This window comes from Labrus bergylta, chromosome 15, assembly GCF_963930695.1.
Source record: "Labrus bergylta chromosome 15, fLabBer1.1, whole genome shotgun sequence".
NCBI lineage: Eukaryota > Metazoa > Chordata > Actinopteri > Labriformes > Labridae > Labrus > Labrus bergylta.
Genome location: NC_089209.1, coordinates 26,715,266 through 26,731,595, shown reverse-complemented (window position 1 = coordinate 26,731,595; position 16,330 = coordinate 26,715,266). Strand labels below are relative to the sequence as shown.

The 16,330-nt window shown below is 41.6% G+C and overlaps 1 long non-coding RNA gene across 1 annotated transcript; it reads left to right on the top strand.

The window, feature by feature from the left end:
• The first annotated feature begins 756 nt into the window (after window positions 1–756).
• On the top strand, window positions 757–1,679 carry LOC109997813 (uncharacterized). Its single transcript, XR_002278560.3, has 3 exons — window positions 757–970; window positions 1,066–1,237; window positions 1,405–1,679. It is a non-coding gene; the product is annotated as an uncharacterized lncRNA (long non-coding RNA).
• Window positions 1,680–16,330: the final 14,651 nt, after the last annotated feature.

Here is a 16,330-nt window from a genome sequence, read left to right as displayed (position 1 = left end):
GGATTTCATCTTCTGTTGCTGGAGAGTGAAGAAGCACCATGGACGGATTACATGCAGATTTAAATAATTTCATCACTGTTTTATAGAGGGGGTATCCCCCAGCTTCTCTTATCTCTTCTATCTTTGGTGTCCACAGCTCCTCAGTGTCTGTGTGCTCGTGATTCATGAGCTGGCCTGTGTCCTTGGGATGTCCTCCTCTATCTCCACACCTTGTGTCACACTTAAATCAAGTAGAATATCTAAATGAGCAGACGGACAATGTGAGATTTATATTCCATCCATGTGCTGAGATCAAAGTAAACCAGAGATTATATTTATATATTTAGAGAACATCGTAGGTCACAAACAGACAACTAAACCGTGAGTCTGGCAGGACAGGATTGTGTACCAACATTACATTATCTATTTAATGTTATTAAGTTATTTTGTAGTTGTCCTCAGTGTTTCTTGTCTTAAATCCTGTCTGTGTGTTTCCCTCCATGTTGATTACCCTCATTGTCTTCACCTGTGTTATTAGTCTCACCTGTGTCTGATTACCCCTGTGTCTATTTAGTCTCTGTGCTCCTTCTCTCGTGTTGTGAGTTCATTGTAAGTTGTTGGTTGTAGTTTGTCGGTCTATGTTGTATATTAGTTGTTACATTTTCCACCTCCTTTGTTTTTCTACAACTGTAACACTTTACTGTCACTTAAATATGCTTTCCTCAAACTACATCTTGAATATTAATGTATTGTTTGTATCTCTGCTATCAGGACTGTCAAAGAAATTGGACACACAAAACAAAGACTGTCAGGTGCTGTATAAGTGGCTCCATCCCATCAAGAACCACATTTACTGGAGTGCAACTTCTACATCAGGACCAGAGAAGGTGGCCAAGTTCACATCCATGTTCAACCACATTCAGGATGTGCATGAGCATGACAACTCATCCCAAGAAAGTGACAAGGAATCCAAAGAAGTGGTTCTAACCAGGTATGCAAACAGGCCTCATGTTACATATTTATACATTATGAATGGCTAATGTATAGTTTTATGAATATCATGTCTTTTTTGTGTTTTTACTCTAGGGTCAGTGGCTCTACATCAAGTGGGGAAACGCATGAACAACAACAGGGTCTTGAAGGTGGTGGAGAAGCTGAGCCAACACTATCAAACCTTCGCTCTAGAGTCGTGCCACATCCTGCTGCTTAGTCTCGCACCAAACAAAGTGGTCTTTCCGTTCATGGGAATGTTCTACAGGTAGGCTGTAGAGCTACAATGACACTTTTAGACCTTTTGTACCACCATCTAACAAATAAACAAATTGCTAAAATATTTCACCAAGAATATGTGGAAACTAGAATTTCATTATATAATTGCTGATTTTACCATGTTGTATGCTTGTTGCTTTCTGTGATGCATTACAGCAAAAATGCTGAACGTGATCAAACAACAGGACAACTGATGTATAAGGCAAGCCCGTCAAAACAGACTAAACAAAGCTACCGTGCAGCTGTCCAAGAGTTTTGAAGTTGTGATGAAGAATACAAATGTATTCCAAAATGACTTTTTCAAATCAGAAGGTATTTTTTTCTGTCTTTGTTGAAACATGTTTTTAATGACTTTCCTCTTCGCTGTACAGATGTTGAATGGAGTTTGTACCAAGATGTTTTCAAGTAAAAAGATTCTCCCAGCTGCTGCAGGGCTCTGATAATGATGATTGTAAGTTATGTTTGACTAAACCCATCCACACTTTGCAATCATGATGCACAGCTGCGTAAACATTATTTCTTTGCAGCTGTATTTTTTTTGTCTCAGCTTACTCCTGTAATCGTTCTTCTACACGTCCGGCCCTAAGCCTCTGTCACGTGTTTGAATGTTTCTTAGTTTGACATGAAGCAGCAGCTTTAACATCTCATCTTTCTGGACATCAGTGCTTTGTTAACACAACAAACACAGAGCCCAGGGATAAGTCCAAAATCACAAACTCATTCCCTCCTCCATATATACAGTATAGTACATTGATTCAGCACAAATATATATTTTAAGGGTAAGTTTTATTACACTTAGTTCATTTTCACAAAACAGAAAAAATGATCACTCATCAAATCTCCTTTATTTGATGCTTACAGACTCTGGTCTCGTGTCTGTCATCATGATGCCGCGTGTCCACCTAGCATGTTTTTTTCTTAGCGCGTAACATCTTTATTCAGTTGTTTTCAATTAGGAGAGAGTGCTCAAGTTGAAAATCTTTCAACTTTTCAGAAAGGCGCTGTCGATTTCACAAGCGCTCTTTTCCAAATATAAGATATTACCTGTATTTTTGCGGATCATGTCTTGTACACACATCCTCCTCGCTCCGCGTCTGATCGGGAAATAAACAATCTCAAATAAAAACAACATTCAGTGAACAGTAACAGAGCATTTCCGGTCATAAAGCAGCCGTTGACAACAGACTGTTATCAGAGAGACAGGACGGACGTGCAGCGCTTTCTTCTCAGTGCCCTTCATGCAAGCACTCCCCAACGCACAGCCGGCGCTTTTCTTCCCGGAAAAAGACTCTTACGGCCAACTTCCACCATATGCGTGTTCGGTCCATCTCCGCTCCATTCCGGCTCTCTTTATTCAATATTTGTGCTTCCACCGGCTCCACTGCGCTGCGTCTCAGCTCCGCAGATGTGCAAGGGATTCTACTTTTGCCGGATGCCGGTGCCCGACATATCAATTTAGCACAGAAAAGAACAATCAGGACAGGAAGTCAGACGTCAACGATACAACATTAAAACATCCGGTTAATTTTCAAAATAAAACACTCCGTTTTAACGGTTCAAAAAAATGACCGTTTGTTTGTGTTTGTAAGGTTTATATTGAGTTTTATACCACACACATCGTATTATCTCGCACTTTTGCAAGTGAATCTGTAAAATTACCACGGGAAATCCTTTGTCTCTGCACTCCAGCTGTCTGGCTTTGCACTGAGGTGCATGGAGCGGAGCGGACACACAATGCACACATATCTGATGGAAGTTCGGTGTTTGTGAACATGTGGCCCAACATTACTCCTCTAGGGATCTTTTACTCTGTATTAAAGAGATCATAGATTTCTGTAAAAAATGTCCCAAATATGAACTTTAACATGTTTCTGTGTTCATGCTGGTCCTCTCGTCCCTCTGAGAGCAGTCCCCTAAACGCCACTTTCTGCTCGTTAAATCTCTGAAGCACAATGCATGACGGTATGCAGTATATCGCTTGGATAGTGACCCGGTTGTACAATACTTTTCATAATGCATTGTGGGATACAATGAGTGCACTATATAGGGTGTAAAAAGTAAATGGACTTGAGCTTGTATCGTTATTTTCTAGTCTTCTGACTCCTCAAAGCACTTTTACACCACAGGTCACACCTACACATTCACACACTGATGGTAGAGACTGCTGTGTAGAGAGACCATCAGAAGTAATTAATCCCATTCACACACATTCATACACCGCAGCAGGAGCAACTTGGGGTTAAGTGTCTTACCCAAGGACACATAAGACATGTGGCTGCAGGAGGGTGAGCCACAGCCACCCCATAAAGTGATCATGCTCACTCAGAGTCCTGACACCACTACAGAATGGCGTATTGAGTGATTTTGGACACAGCCCTGGTGTCCCCTGCTCTCTAAAGTGTTTCGTGTTCAGTCTCATATTTAGTTTGCTGTAAATGAATGTGTCAGGGAGCAGAGTGATTGTATGAACTCGTCAGGCGTGGGTATCTGTCAGTTATAGTTTGAGTTAAACATTCTTCATATTCATGAAAAGCCTTCGATCTCAAGTTTGTATCTGTGCTGCAGACAGCAGCCAGAGCTCTGCACCACAGAATAATTGATGATCTTTGAAATGTCTGTAGTCTATTTCTGTCTCTGCCATTTGTCCGCCTGATTCATGACTGTGGAAGGCCACCTGGAATCCTAGACTGGATTAATAACCGAGGAAGTGAAACAGAGGGTGTGATTTACCAACTGAGAAAGACTGGGTGTATAAACAGCTGCAGTGAACATTAACCAAGTCTGACATTTCAGAAACATCAACGGCATGTCAGGCTTGGTTAAACATTTAAAGCTGCTGTGGGGAGTTTTTTTTTTTTCTGCTTAGAAAACAGACTCAATACGAAAGTGACCTCTAAAAGGTAACCCCCCTCCCCCCATCAGGAAGAGGATTGACTGAATTAAAGTTCTGTATGAGCTTCTGCCGGGTTGTTGTTAGTGGAGGGGTTTCACCTTGAAGTACGATTTCCACAGACTAGATTTAGAGTCCGTCACGTTAACATGCACAGCTAAGATGAGCTACAGTTATATCTCGGTTAGTCCATTAGATTTACTGACAGAAAGATGTCTGACTCCGTATGGTAGGTGGTGATATGCCCCCTGTAAAATCAATCATCAGTCTTTCTTAGTATAGCGCCAATTCATAACAAATATTATCTCAATACACTATAAAAGAGTAAAACACTATACTCATTGTTATATTACAAAGCCCCAACATTTAGCTAAGTTACAGTGGCAAGAAAAAACTTCCTACACATAAACACACTGATGGTAGAGGCTGCTGAGTAAAGAGTCCATCAGAAGTAACTAATCCCATTCATTCGCTGCTGATGAAGCAGCAGGAGCAATTCGGGGGTTAGTGTCTTGCCAAAGGACAAATTGGACATGTGGCTGCAGGAGCTGAGAATATAATTCTTGACCTTTGGGTTGAGAGATGACCGACTCTACAAACTGAGCCACAGCCACCCAAAAACAAAAAAAACTTTAACAAACAACAATTTGAACCTGAAACCAGAAGTAAGCAAATCCTCAGAGACTGTCAAAACATGTTTGAAGAATGTGACGAATGGCTGATCAGCTGATTCTGACTGCCAAAGTCAGCACTTAGTGGTCACAGAGTCATCAGCCATCAATTCATCATCCATCTGGTCTCAGCAAGTCATCAGCCGCCACCACCTCAGTGTCTGGACTTCACGCTGCTGCTCAGAGCAGACATCTGTCGATCACCAAAACTCTCTCCTCAGAGTCCAAACTCCAGAGACCATCTGTCAGACATATCATCTTATCAGTGTTCAGACGATTATACATTTACTTCTGGTGAACTCATTATTCTCTTCTGGTTCAAATGTATATAGACCTGCATCATTAATAAACATAATGGTATGCTGCAAGTAGGTTCTATTTTTTTTTGTTTAAAGGGGACATATTATGAAAAATCCACTTGTACAGTGTGTTTGAACATATATTTGGGTACCGACCCACAAAAATGTGAACTAAACCCATCCAGTTTCTTGTTTGTGGTCTGCATAAGTCTTACAACACAGAGAAAAATGATCCGTTTCAAATTTGCTCCACAGGGATTCTGGTAAAGAAAATCCCCTCCCCTGGTATCTCCACCCATGGACTCCACCCCCAGCATAGAACAAAACTTTGGGGCAGGTCCACCATTTTTATTCTCACTACAGAGGAGTGATGTCTACGGGGGAAACTCAGGGGGGGGCTCATTACATTTAAAGAGACACACACACCAAAACGGAGCGTTCTGAGAGAGGTGGTTTATACAGGGTCACAAACCTCCTCTGGTGCTTGATTCATGTTATATTTGAACAAAGCACAGCACAAATGTTTCATTTAGACCACAGGGAGACTGTTTGAAAAGGTGGGAAAGGGGGATGATATGTCCTCTTTAAATAAAAAGCATTGTTTATATCATACAATTCTCATACCTCAACAAATTCAGTGTTCCTCTTTTTGCAGTTCGATGGCCCTGGTACATCAAGGGGCCATTGACGAGATAACATTGTCAGCAGACACCGAAACACCAGAGGTAAGCTCAAATATAAAAAACAGTGGAGGAGTCTTCAGTCTTAAGAATGACATATTATTAACCAAACATCTTACTGCAGGATGGGACCAGAGCAAGATTCACTTTAGCAAGGGGCAAGGTCAGTAAATACTCACTATTAACAATTCAATAGTTCACTACTTGGTGACAAATTATCTCTCTCACAGGACGTCTGGAACATCTATAAAAGGAAAATGCTCCTTGCAATTTAAAGAAAGAAGCACACAATCGAATACAGAAGGTTTCAAATAAAGAAAGCGAAGTTGGAGATTGAGAAACTGGAGAAGGATGTAATTATACACTCGCAGAGCAAAGGGTCAAGGTTTGAATTGTATTTTGATTTTCTGTTTCTGGTTGACAACTAAAGACATTTAAACAAAAGACTTTAAGTGTTTTCTTCAAGAATACATTAAGGGTTAGGGGGATATTACTAATGGTTGCCACAGTATCTATTGATTACAACATGTGTCCCTGTAAAGATCACTCACAGTCCTTATAACCATTCTCTCCTGAAGAGGGTGGATGTCCTCCCCCTCCTCCTCCACCAATATTGTGGGCAGTCTCTCTTTTCATATGGTGGCGATATTGTGCAGGACAGCACAAGCCATCACAATGTTGTAACTCTGAGGTCCTTCGGGCACTGGAACCTGTAGGGGTTTAAAGAGAGATTTGTTGGCCTGATCCGGAGAATACTTGTTCTCCAGGATAGGTTACCATGGTAACTCAGCAAGGATTCATATAAGCTACGATGACGGAACGAAACTCCCACTTAAATGAGCCAGATTAATCCAAATAAGCGAGGATTCTTCTTAATCCTGCTTCATGGAACGACCCCCTGAAAAGGTGGAAGAGGAATCTGGACAAAGACCAGTGTTGTTGTTCTAGTAGGAAAAGGGTCTTAGACCTGATTCATGCTCCTTGCGGTCGGCGCGATCAGCGGGATATGGACGACGTGCACGGTCCCTTCAATCATCAGGTCGTTTCATACTGATTGCGCTCAGATCGCTCAACACCGCCCGAAAAAACAGACCTCTTCAGGAAGTCCTGCGCTGTTGTTGTAGACTAGTCTGCTTCAGGAAACTTGAGGACTGAGTTTTGAACATCGTAGTGTACTTCCAGGACCTGCAACTAGCCAATCATTACAATGCAGTTGGTGCGACCACAAGAAGCTTGACTCAGGATTTTAGATGTGAAGGTTCTGCTCTGTTTCTGCTACAGCATCTTGTCACTGCCTCTCTGAGGATTTCATCAAACTATATGGACTCAATTTGTTTTTTAATTGTTTTATTCTGCAGCAAGCAGACGTGTGACGGTGAGCAAGATATAACTAGTTTGGTTGAAGCTCTTGATAAAAGCCTCCAGATATCTATAAACTTAATGAGAGTTATTTGTCCACAGCGGGTTTACACTCAGGTTCATTCTGAGACCTGTCCTTTGTTGTGACTACATGTTATGTTCATTATAGAAGGTCTAGGGGAACGTAGGCCTGAGAGAACATGGGATCATTTTAATGGGGGGAATCTTCATAAAATTGAGGGAACATAGGGATTAGACCCGTTTAGACCTCTGTGTTCAACAAGAACATCTTCAGCAGCTGCTGTTCTAACAAAGCAGCTGGAAGGTTGTTTCTTCACCAGGCCTCGCTTGTACTTCTGTTTTCCTGTTTTCATTCTTCATTTAACTGTGTTTCAAACTCTTGCTCAGGGGCAGTTTTTTTTTTTTAAGGAGCTGAAAACCAGCATTACTCTTTTCCTTTTCTTGCGTGTCACATGTACTCATGGGAGAGCGCTCATACAGAATACCAAACCAGAGAATTAGAGCAGAACCAATGTTTTATGATTATAGTCACTGTCCCACATTTAGCTAGCCTTTTTAAAAAGGAGAGCAGCATTACAGGGAACAACATGCTCTGATTTATCATACAGTATTATGTTTGCTGCTAAAGCTGCCAGGAGATTCAGGGAGTCCTCTGAACCGACACAACAGGAAGTGAAAATCTGTGACATCAAGAGGCGCTTCAGTTTCAGCCAAGTGAAGGATGAGAACATGAACTAACTCATTACTTTGAGAACTTAAGTCTCAGGTTGTAAAGAGAATGAGAGGAGGACCCTAGTGCAGATATCGAACCCTTAAATATTTATTTATTGAAATTTATTGACAAACAAAGCTTACTACGTTTAAATGTCCAAAATAAAGTCAACAATCCAACATGAGAAACAAAAAGCAGTGGTGAGGAAACATCACAGAACACAGGATCACAGATGAACTGACAACGAGAGGGACTGAGATCATCAGACACAGGTGAAGACAAACAGGGCGATCAGAGTGCAGGAAATCCAGACAAAGAGTAAGAGAAGGGCCCTTTCTGAATACCCACAATTCAGTATGCAGTGTGTACTTGTCAGTAGACTGAACCCTCATGGTCATTCAGTAGACATTTTTTGGGTCCACCTCAGTAGACTTCAGCATGGATACTAACTGAAATGAAAAAAAAAAAAAACAAGGATGGATGTGGCCGATTGCAAACACTGGGGACAAGAACTTCAAAATAAAACTGAAAGACTAAAGGCTAAACTTCCAAATAAACCAATAACAAATACACACAAGGGGGGCACAGCGGTTATGTCGTGCACGCCATGTTCACGGGCTATAGTCCACATCACAGCAGCCATGGGTTTGAATCTGACCATGGCCCTTTGCTGAATGTTATCCCCGCTCTCTCATCCCAACATTTCCTGTCTCTCTCTCCAGCTGTCCTATCAGAGGAAGGCAATAAGGACCAAAAAATATAAATGATTTAAAAAGACATGACAAAAGACAACATGAAGGAAGAAAGAGACAAAATAAAACAGAAAATGAAATCTTAGCATAAAGGAGAAGCTGACTCCATCATTGTCTTTAACATCTTATCATCTCAGCCCATTGCTCTATTAGATCCACTGGATTAATGTTCACGGGTGTGATGCCTCCAGCTCACTCTGACCTCTCACAGAAACATCTTGTGTCAGAACTCAGCGTCTATGTCATCGTCTATGTTTCATGTCTCGGGGAAAGAAAGCGAACCAAACTGCTTCACTTAGGGTTACTTTGACATTTACACCACAGCCTGGAGCGAGGGACAACTCCGTCAAATACCAAGGGTTATATAAAAGCCGGCATGGGGAGGGATTAATTGTACCAGAAGAGGTCACGTTTGTAATTTGTGCAGTGGAGCATTGTTTAATGAAAAGACAAACACGTGTCCTCAGCAGCCTGCGTCTGTATGAAGAAAACATCCAGAACAGGATGCTAAAGGAAATATCTAACAGATCAAACACCATCATGACTCAAAGTGTAAGGTCTAACACCACATGTTGGTGTTCTCAAACAGTCCATAATAAGAGCAGAAAGCCTGCAGTGTTTTCTTTCACACCTTCAGAGTGTTCAGTATACTCTGTTAAGAATCATTACTCCTCAGTTATCACCTCAGCATCCAACTGATAATCCTCTCCTACTGTTCCCGTCATGCATGACCATAGACCGTCTAAAACATGGAAGTTGTCTGGACAGCTGTGGCTCAGTTGGTAGAGTCAGTTGTCTCTCAACAAGAAGGTCGGGGGTTTGATCCCCAGCTCCTGCAGTAACATGAACAATGTGTCCTTGGGCAAGACACTTAACCCCAAGTTGCTCCTGCTGCTTCAGCGGTGGCGGTTGAATGTTGAAATGGATGAGTAAATATTGATGTTCACTTTACTCAGCAGTCTCTACCATCACTGTGTGAATGTGTAGGTGTGACCTGCTGTGTAAAAGAGCTTTGAGTAGTCAAAAAACTAGAAAAAAAATAATACAAGCTCAAGTCCATTCATCATCCTCAGTACTCACAGATCATTTCATCCTTAGACACATTTATATCTCTGTCTTTCAATATATGGAGGTAATATCCCACATCACAGTTTTTCCTAAATAAAGGATAAGTTCTCAGTGTGAGTATGTTCCTGTTACGGCATCCTCGCTGTCACAATCAACCTGTATGGCTCAAGACGAAGGAGACTAGAAGCATATGGGACACCACACAGCTCTCTTAAAGGTTTAAACCCCGAGCTTTGATTTTAAAGCAATATCTAGAAGAATGTATCAATCTCCCATTATATTATTGAAGAGATCCTTCATAACACAATATGTTCTATATGTAAATATGATGTTTTAATATTGTTTTAAAAAATGACTGTAACTCATTAAGTCATTAAAGGTTTCACTGATGAACCCTAACATACCTGCTCTCTGCTCAGAGGTCACTGAGACACACTGTAAGACGACATGTTTCAAAATGTACCACGTCTGTTGGACAATAAAACATTCAGGATCACGTCCAGCTTCTCTGTCTCTTTATCTTCTCTGCTCAGTCATTTTAACAGATCTTTGTTCCTCTGATGTATGTGGCCCGTCTCCCGGGTGGCCGGTCCTAATAACTCCTGTTCTGAGCCCAGGGGGAACATGCTGCTGAAAAATATCAATAAAGTTGTATTGGTCTACGGGGACATGACTAGAAAAAAAACACAGTGCTGAATGAAGCCTGGGAGTGAAAGAACACAGGACACAGGAGGAAACTGAGAGGACTAAAGGATACAAAGCCAAAGAGTTGACGCTATACAAATAAAAAATGATTGATTGATTGATTGAAAGACAATCTGATTGATCTCCTCTGATGATTACCTTCAATATAGAATCACACTAATCACCTCAGGAGAAACAAAATGCTGCTGATCTTATCTCACGACACACAACAAAGATGCATACATCCCTATGTCAATGAACAGACTTTATTGGGACAAAAAAGAAGCAATCTGTAGCCCCGGGACTCTTTAATGAGCTCGCTCGGCACCACATTTAGGGCTCTGCCTGGAGCACATTCAGCACAGCGGTTTACCTCTGCATCGTGACATTACTCTGCTGTGATTGCATTAAAATAACCTCCGTCTGCTCTCTCTCTCTATGCCGCTGCGTGCCATGAGTCGACCTATAGAATATCGGTCATCAGAAAGTGTGCCCGTCTTTCTCTGAAATGTACAGAAACATGTCTTACAGTGAACAGCCTCATACCAAAGACCTCACCTCTCAGATGACAACATCACATATATGATATTATTGTATTAAGTATCTCTGTGAAGAGCTCTAACATGTTCCATATCCCAAAGATGATACCCAGCCCCCCGACGGCCTGTTTGTCTCTCTGCGTCCACACACAGCCAGCTGTAGGTCATCTTACTGAGGCCTAGTCCACACATAGGCAGGTGTTTCTTTTTTTAAACTGAAGTGTTCCTCCTCCATCTTAAAAAATAATCCTGTTCACACATGGTCAGTTCTCAGAAATATCTATTCTGGTGAATTTTTTGAAGGATAAGAGTTCTTCACAATAAGGGGGCGGAGCTGAAATGACTGGTAAATGGTAAATGGACTTGAGCTTGTATATTTATTTTCTAGTCTTCTGGTTACTCAAAGCTCTTTTACACCTTGAGGTTACACCTACACATTCACACACTGATGGTAGAGACTGCTGATATGTAAAGAGTCCATCAGTATTAATCCATTCATACATCATTGATGAAGCAGTAGGAGCAACTTGGGGTTAAGTGTTGCCAAAGGACACATCGGACACGTTGCTGCAGGAGCTGGAGATCGAACCGAATCTACGACTGAGCCACAGATAACCCGATTGACAGTCAGGGCGTGATGTAACGGTTTGTATAGAGGCTAAAACCCACCTCAGCTCCAGCTCTCGGTCTGTCGTTAGGTGGATTGAAAGTTTTGCTGAGACAGCATTTCAAACAGGAGGCTGCCATCCATGGGACTCCAAACCATCCTGCAGGAACAGACGAGTGACCTCATTCAGGCTTCATTCATTCATATTTACAGTAGATTTACAGTAAGGAAGAGGGAATTTGAAGAAATCACTGGACTTGAAGATCTTGCCTTGCCTGGACTTGGCTGACTGAGAACTTATTTCCTGTCCAGTTTTATCTATTTTGATGTGCCTGCAGCGTATTGCGTGCCAAGGTCCGTCAGCGCCACACACAAGACGCCGCCGTTTGTTGCCACTCTATGATTGTGTTTCTACAGCGGGAGCCACGGTCCTTCTCCAGAGCACAACCAGCTACGCTCTGCTCTGTTTCTAACACAGTGAGAGTCTGAAACTGGTAACAGAGCAATATGACATCTGGAGTCATATCCCATTCAGACATGACTCAGCATAAAGTTACAGGCTTTCTTTCTCTTATAAGAACATGAATATCAAGCGATGCAGTAAGACCACGTGCAAAACTGTAGCGCGCCACATCAGCCCCCCGTGAGTGACATTCAATTACTGCAGGCCCTTTGGTGCTCTTCTCAGATTTCCCCCCCTTTGCTTGACAGTATTTTCATTTCCATATGAAATTATCCCATCATTTCTCCTGGCAGCTGACTGTGGCTTAACGTGTTTCACTTTTTTTTCACTAATTTCCTCAGAACAGGCTTAGCTGAGCCAAGATGGGGTCCAAGGGAGAAGTTCAATCAGCTGCCAGACGAGCATCTTAAACTTCATAAGTTTGTCGTCCAACTGAGATCCAAAAGCAGCTCCAACACTGATTGAAAAAAAAAACACATTTCAACCCTGTTCTGCATTCAGGAGATAACGGCGTTTATACAGAGGAAGGCAGCTTGCAACTTTGTGAAAAAGTGTTTTGTGGTGAGCAGACTGAAGTAAGATGGGAAAAAGTCATCAGCCACCTGGACATACAATAAGAGCGGGGTCAGAGACTGCAGAGTGCTGGGTGTTAGTGCTTACAATGTGTTGGCCCAAAAATGTATGTATAAACTTGTTTTTCATGTTTGCGTTTACTCCCCTATATGTGTTTATGGTTGTGTGAGACTTCCTTTATATGCTGATGTGTCACTTTTTTCCTTCCATGCAATGTATCAAAAATGTACAACATTTACTTGCAAAAAAAAACATTAAAGGTGACATATTCTCCTCCTCTTCAATCAGTTTAAATAAGTCTCAGAGCTCCTCAAAACATGTGTGTGAAGTTTCTTGTTCTAAATCCACTCTGATCCTGTATTTGATCATGTCTATAAACCCCTCTATTTCAGCCCTGCTCAGAACAGACTGTTTCTGTGTCTGTACCTTTAAATATGTAAATGAGCTGTGTCTGACCACGCCCCCTCTCTGGAAGGGCTTGGGTGTCTTGGGCTTTCTCGCTCCATTTACTATAGTGTAACGTGAGAAGTCAGACTCAAAGGGCAGAACAAACACCTAGCTGTGGGAGTGTCACCCACCTGGGGGAGGTGCTACTGCCCTTTGTGATGTCATGAAGAGTAAATCTCCAAACAGCCTTTTTTTTCACGTCTCTCCAGACATTTCTTCCCAAAAAAACTAGGGTTTTAAAAAGAATGTTTTCTGCTCTCTAAACAAAACATTTCAATATAACCTCTGCCTCATTGTTTACGTGAGGTCATGTGAGGTGGTGCATTCCTCCACCGGGCACGGTAACCTTAATAAAATCCTGACGTTGTCCCATGCTCTTACTTACCCGCCCAATGTTATGTTTCATACAAGTGTCATACAGCGATGATTCAGACGGCACTGGATGCTTCTTTTCAGGCAGATTAACTCGACTGAGACCAGGATAAAAAAACAGCATCATTAGATTTGTTCATTAGCCTCTCACTGTGCTCTTGTCACCAACAAATAATTAGAGCGGAGCTCAGCTGCATCCAAAGTAATTGAAACATAGTCGGAAATGTGTGTGTGTGTGTGTGTGTGTGTGTGTGTGTGTGTGTGTGTGTGTGTGAGAGTATTAATAATACAATACATATTTCAAAACACATTTATCAGCTATACTTCTCTAATAAAACGGTTTAACCTTCAGTCATGGAGACAACCACTCAGAAACATGAAACATTGTTTGTCTGTTTGTTTGTCTGTTTGTTTATCAAGCAGCAACCTCTGGTCTGACTCAAGGAGCAACAGAAGTCACATACACATAACTGGCAAAAACATTTTACAGCATAAACTAACATGTTTACAGCCTGGTACCAAAAATAAATGGGTCTGATTAGTTATTGTCATCATGGGAACACACTGTACAGAGGATGAATGGGCTCCGTTTAGATTTTGAAAATGACATGATTGACAGTTGGGTGTGACGTAACAGTTGGTCAAGAGGATTAAAACTCACCTCAGCTGGTGGTTGAGTTGTGATCCTGAAGCAAAAGAAAAACAGGATGAATATCAAAACAAAACTAGTACAATAAACTTTCAAAATCTATCAAAAATCTTTTGATAAGTCTGAGACGTGGTCTACGTCTGACACAACGTAGCTGACACAACGTAGCTGACACAACGTAGCTGACACAACGATCTGGACAATGAGTGGATGGAGAGCCGAGGTACTGCTGAGTTGATGGAGAGTAGGCATGCAGGTCTGAGCAGGTGGATCAAATCAAAGAAGGGAGCCTCAGAGAACACACAAACACACACACAGAGACAGAGCCATGACAGTACTCATGTTGGTTTATAATTAATTCTAGTCTTCTGACTACTCAAAGCTCCTTTACAGCGCAGGTCACACCTACACATTCACACACTGATGGTGTGTGAATGTGTAACTGCTAAGTGACAATCAGAAGTAACTAATCCTATTCATACACATTCAGGCTCCGCTGATGAAGAAGCAGGAGCAACTGAAGTGTTTTCCCCAAGGACACATCGGGCATGTGGCTGCAGGAGCTGGGGATCAGTTTTTGGGGGATTTTTTTCACATGGTTCATAGAAATGTAAAGATACTGTATTATCTTCAAAGACGATCAGATCAGCTCAGATTATTCCATATAAGGAACCTGAGAAACCTGAGATCAGGGGTGAGAGGGGGCAACAAGATGAACATGAACTGTGAGGAGGTTTGTACTGAAGGGCGGGATACGCACACAAACAAAGACCTACCACAGAAATGAAGACCTGTACTCATCACAGCTTTATTTATAACTTTACACACGACACAGCTGATACAAAGATCTGAACAGCACAGTAGAGGAAAAACAGTGAAACATGAAACTTACAAAGCTATAGATCCCTTTAAGTATAAATATGTTTGAGTCTTAAAAACACCAACAGTGGGCAAGAGACAGATGTTGAGAGGGAGAGAGTTCTGCAAACCTACTACGAGAAACAAAAGTACCCAACACGTGTTTAGACATTTTTAGACCTGATATATTTTTGACCGGAATGATCAATAGACCAGCTCCACTTTTATGTCTGTGTGTTTGTGACTTGGAGCAGATCAAGGAAAGGTCAGTGTGGCTTCATAGAGCATGAGATCAATACAGAGGGAGGGTCACCACCACAGAAAAGCCTGCAGTACGTAAGGAGGCCATGAAAACACTCTCAACTCACAGATGACCGGCTGTCTCTGCAAAAATGTTTCCTAGAAGACCCCCACATTTTACCCTGAAAAAAGCAGAGAGTGGTATAATCTTTATTATCACTACATATTTTGTCAGGGTCCGGGAGGCAGACACACTCTGTACTTTAAAGAATAGACTTCAAATGTTCCTTTTTGATGAAGCTTATATTGAGGGCTGGATCAGGTATGGACCAGCTCATAGTTATTGACCCAAAAGTCCGGTTCATTTTATCAATGTGACTCGGGTACGGTGCCAGGGTCTGCTTAAAGAGACACAATTCATCTGTGCTCCAGTACGGTCCGAGGGAGATGTGAACCCAACCGTGCACAAACAAGAATGTGGACCGCTACATGACTTTCTAATTCTAAACGTCACATTCCCATATCACCCTCTGAGCTGCACGGGAGATGTGGAAGTAACACACATTTTGCAAAAGATTTCTGCCTCCTAAAAATTAACTTTTTCCTCTACACTGTAACTTTGCTCAGTGTTGCTTAGTGCTCATGATGGATTAATGTTGGGTTTTTGTAATATAGCAATCATCATCATCTTTATTGCCAGACTCAGGAGTCTATAAGAAAACATGTAAAAAGCAAACAAACTAAGACCACAAGGCAAAAAGACAAACAAACAGACACCAATATTATAAAAGACAGCTGACTATGGATGACTGGTATCGAACAAAACTATGACTGGGATTTTTCAACAGCAATCGAATTCTGAGAATCCTTCAATCGGCAGATACATTTGTACATCAAGTTTCTCCTAAGAGCCTGAAAAGTGTTAACTCCTGCATTACTAAATAGCTCACTTTTGTAAAGTGTGTTGAGAGAACATTTGTTATGAAATGGTGCTATACAAAGAAAGATTGACTAATTGAGAGAGTTGAACAGCATTAGACCTCAGTATACCTTATAATAGTATTTTTGTGCTGCTCGCCGGCCCTTGTCTCTCCAGGAGTCTTTTTTGAAACAGGAAGTCATAAAGTCTTTAAAGATGCTGACGTTCGTCTGCTGTGTGACTTTAAACGAGGGTAGAGTGTAACTTGAGCTCTGCTGA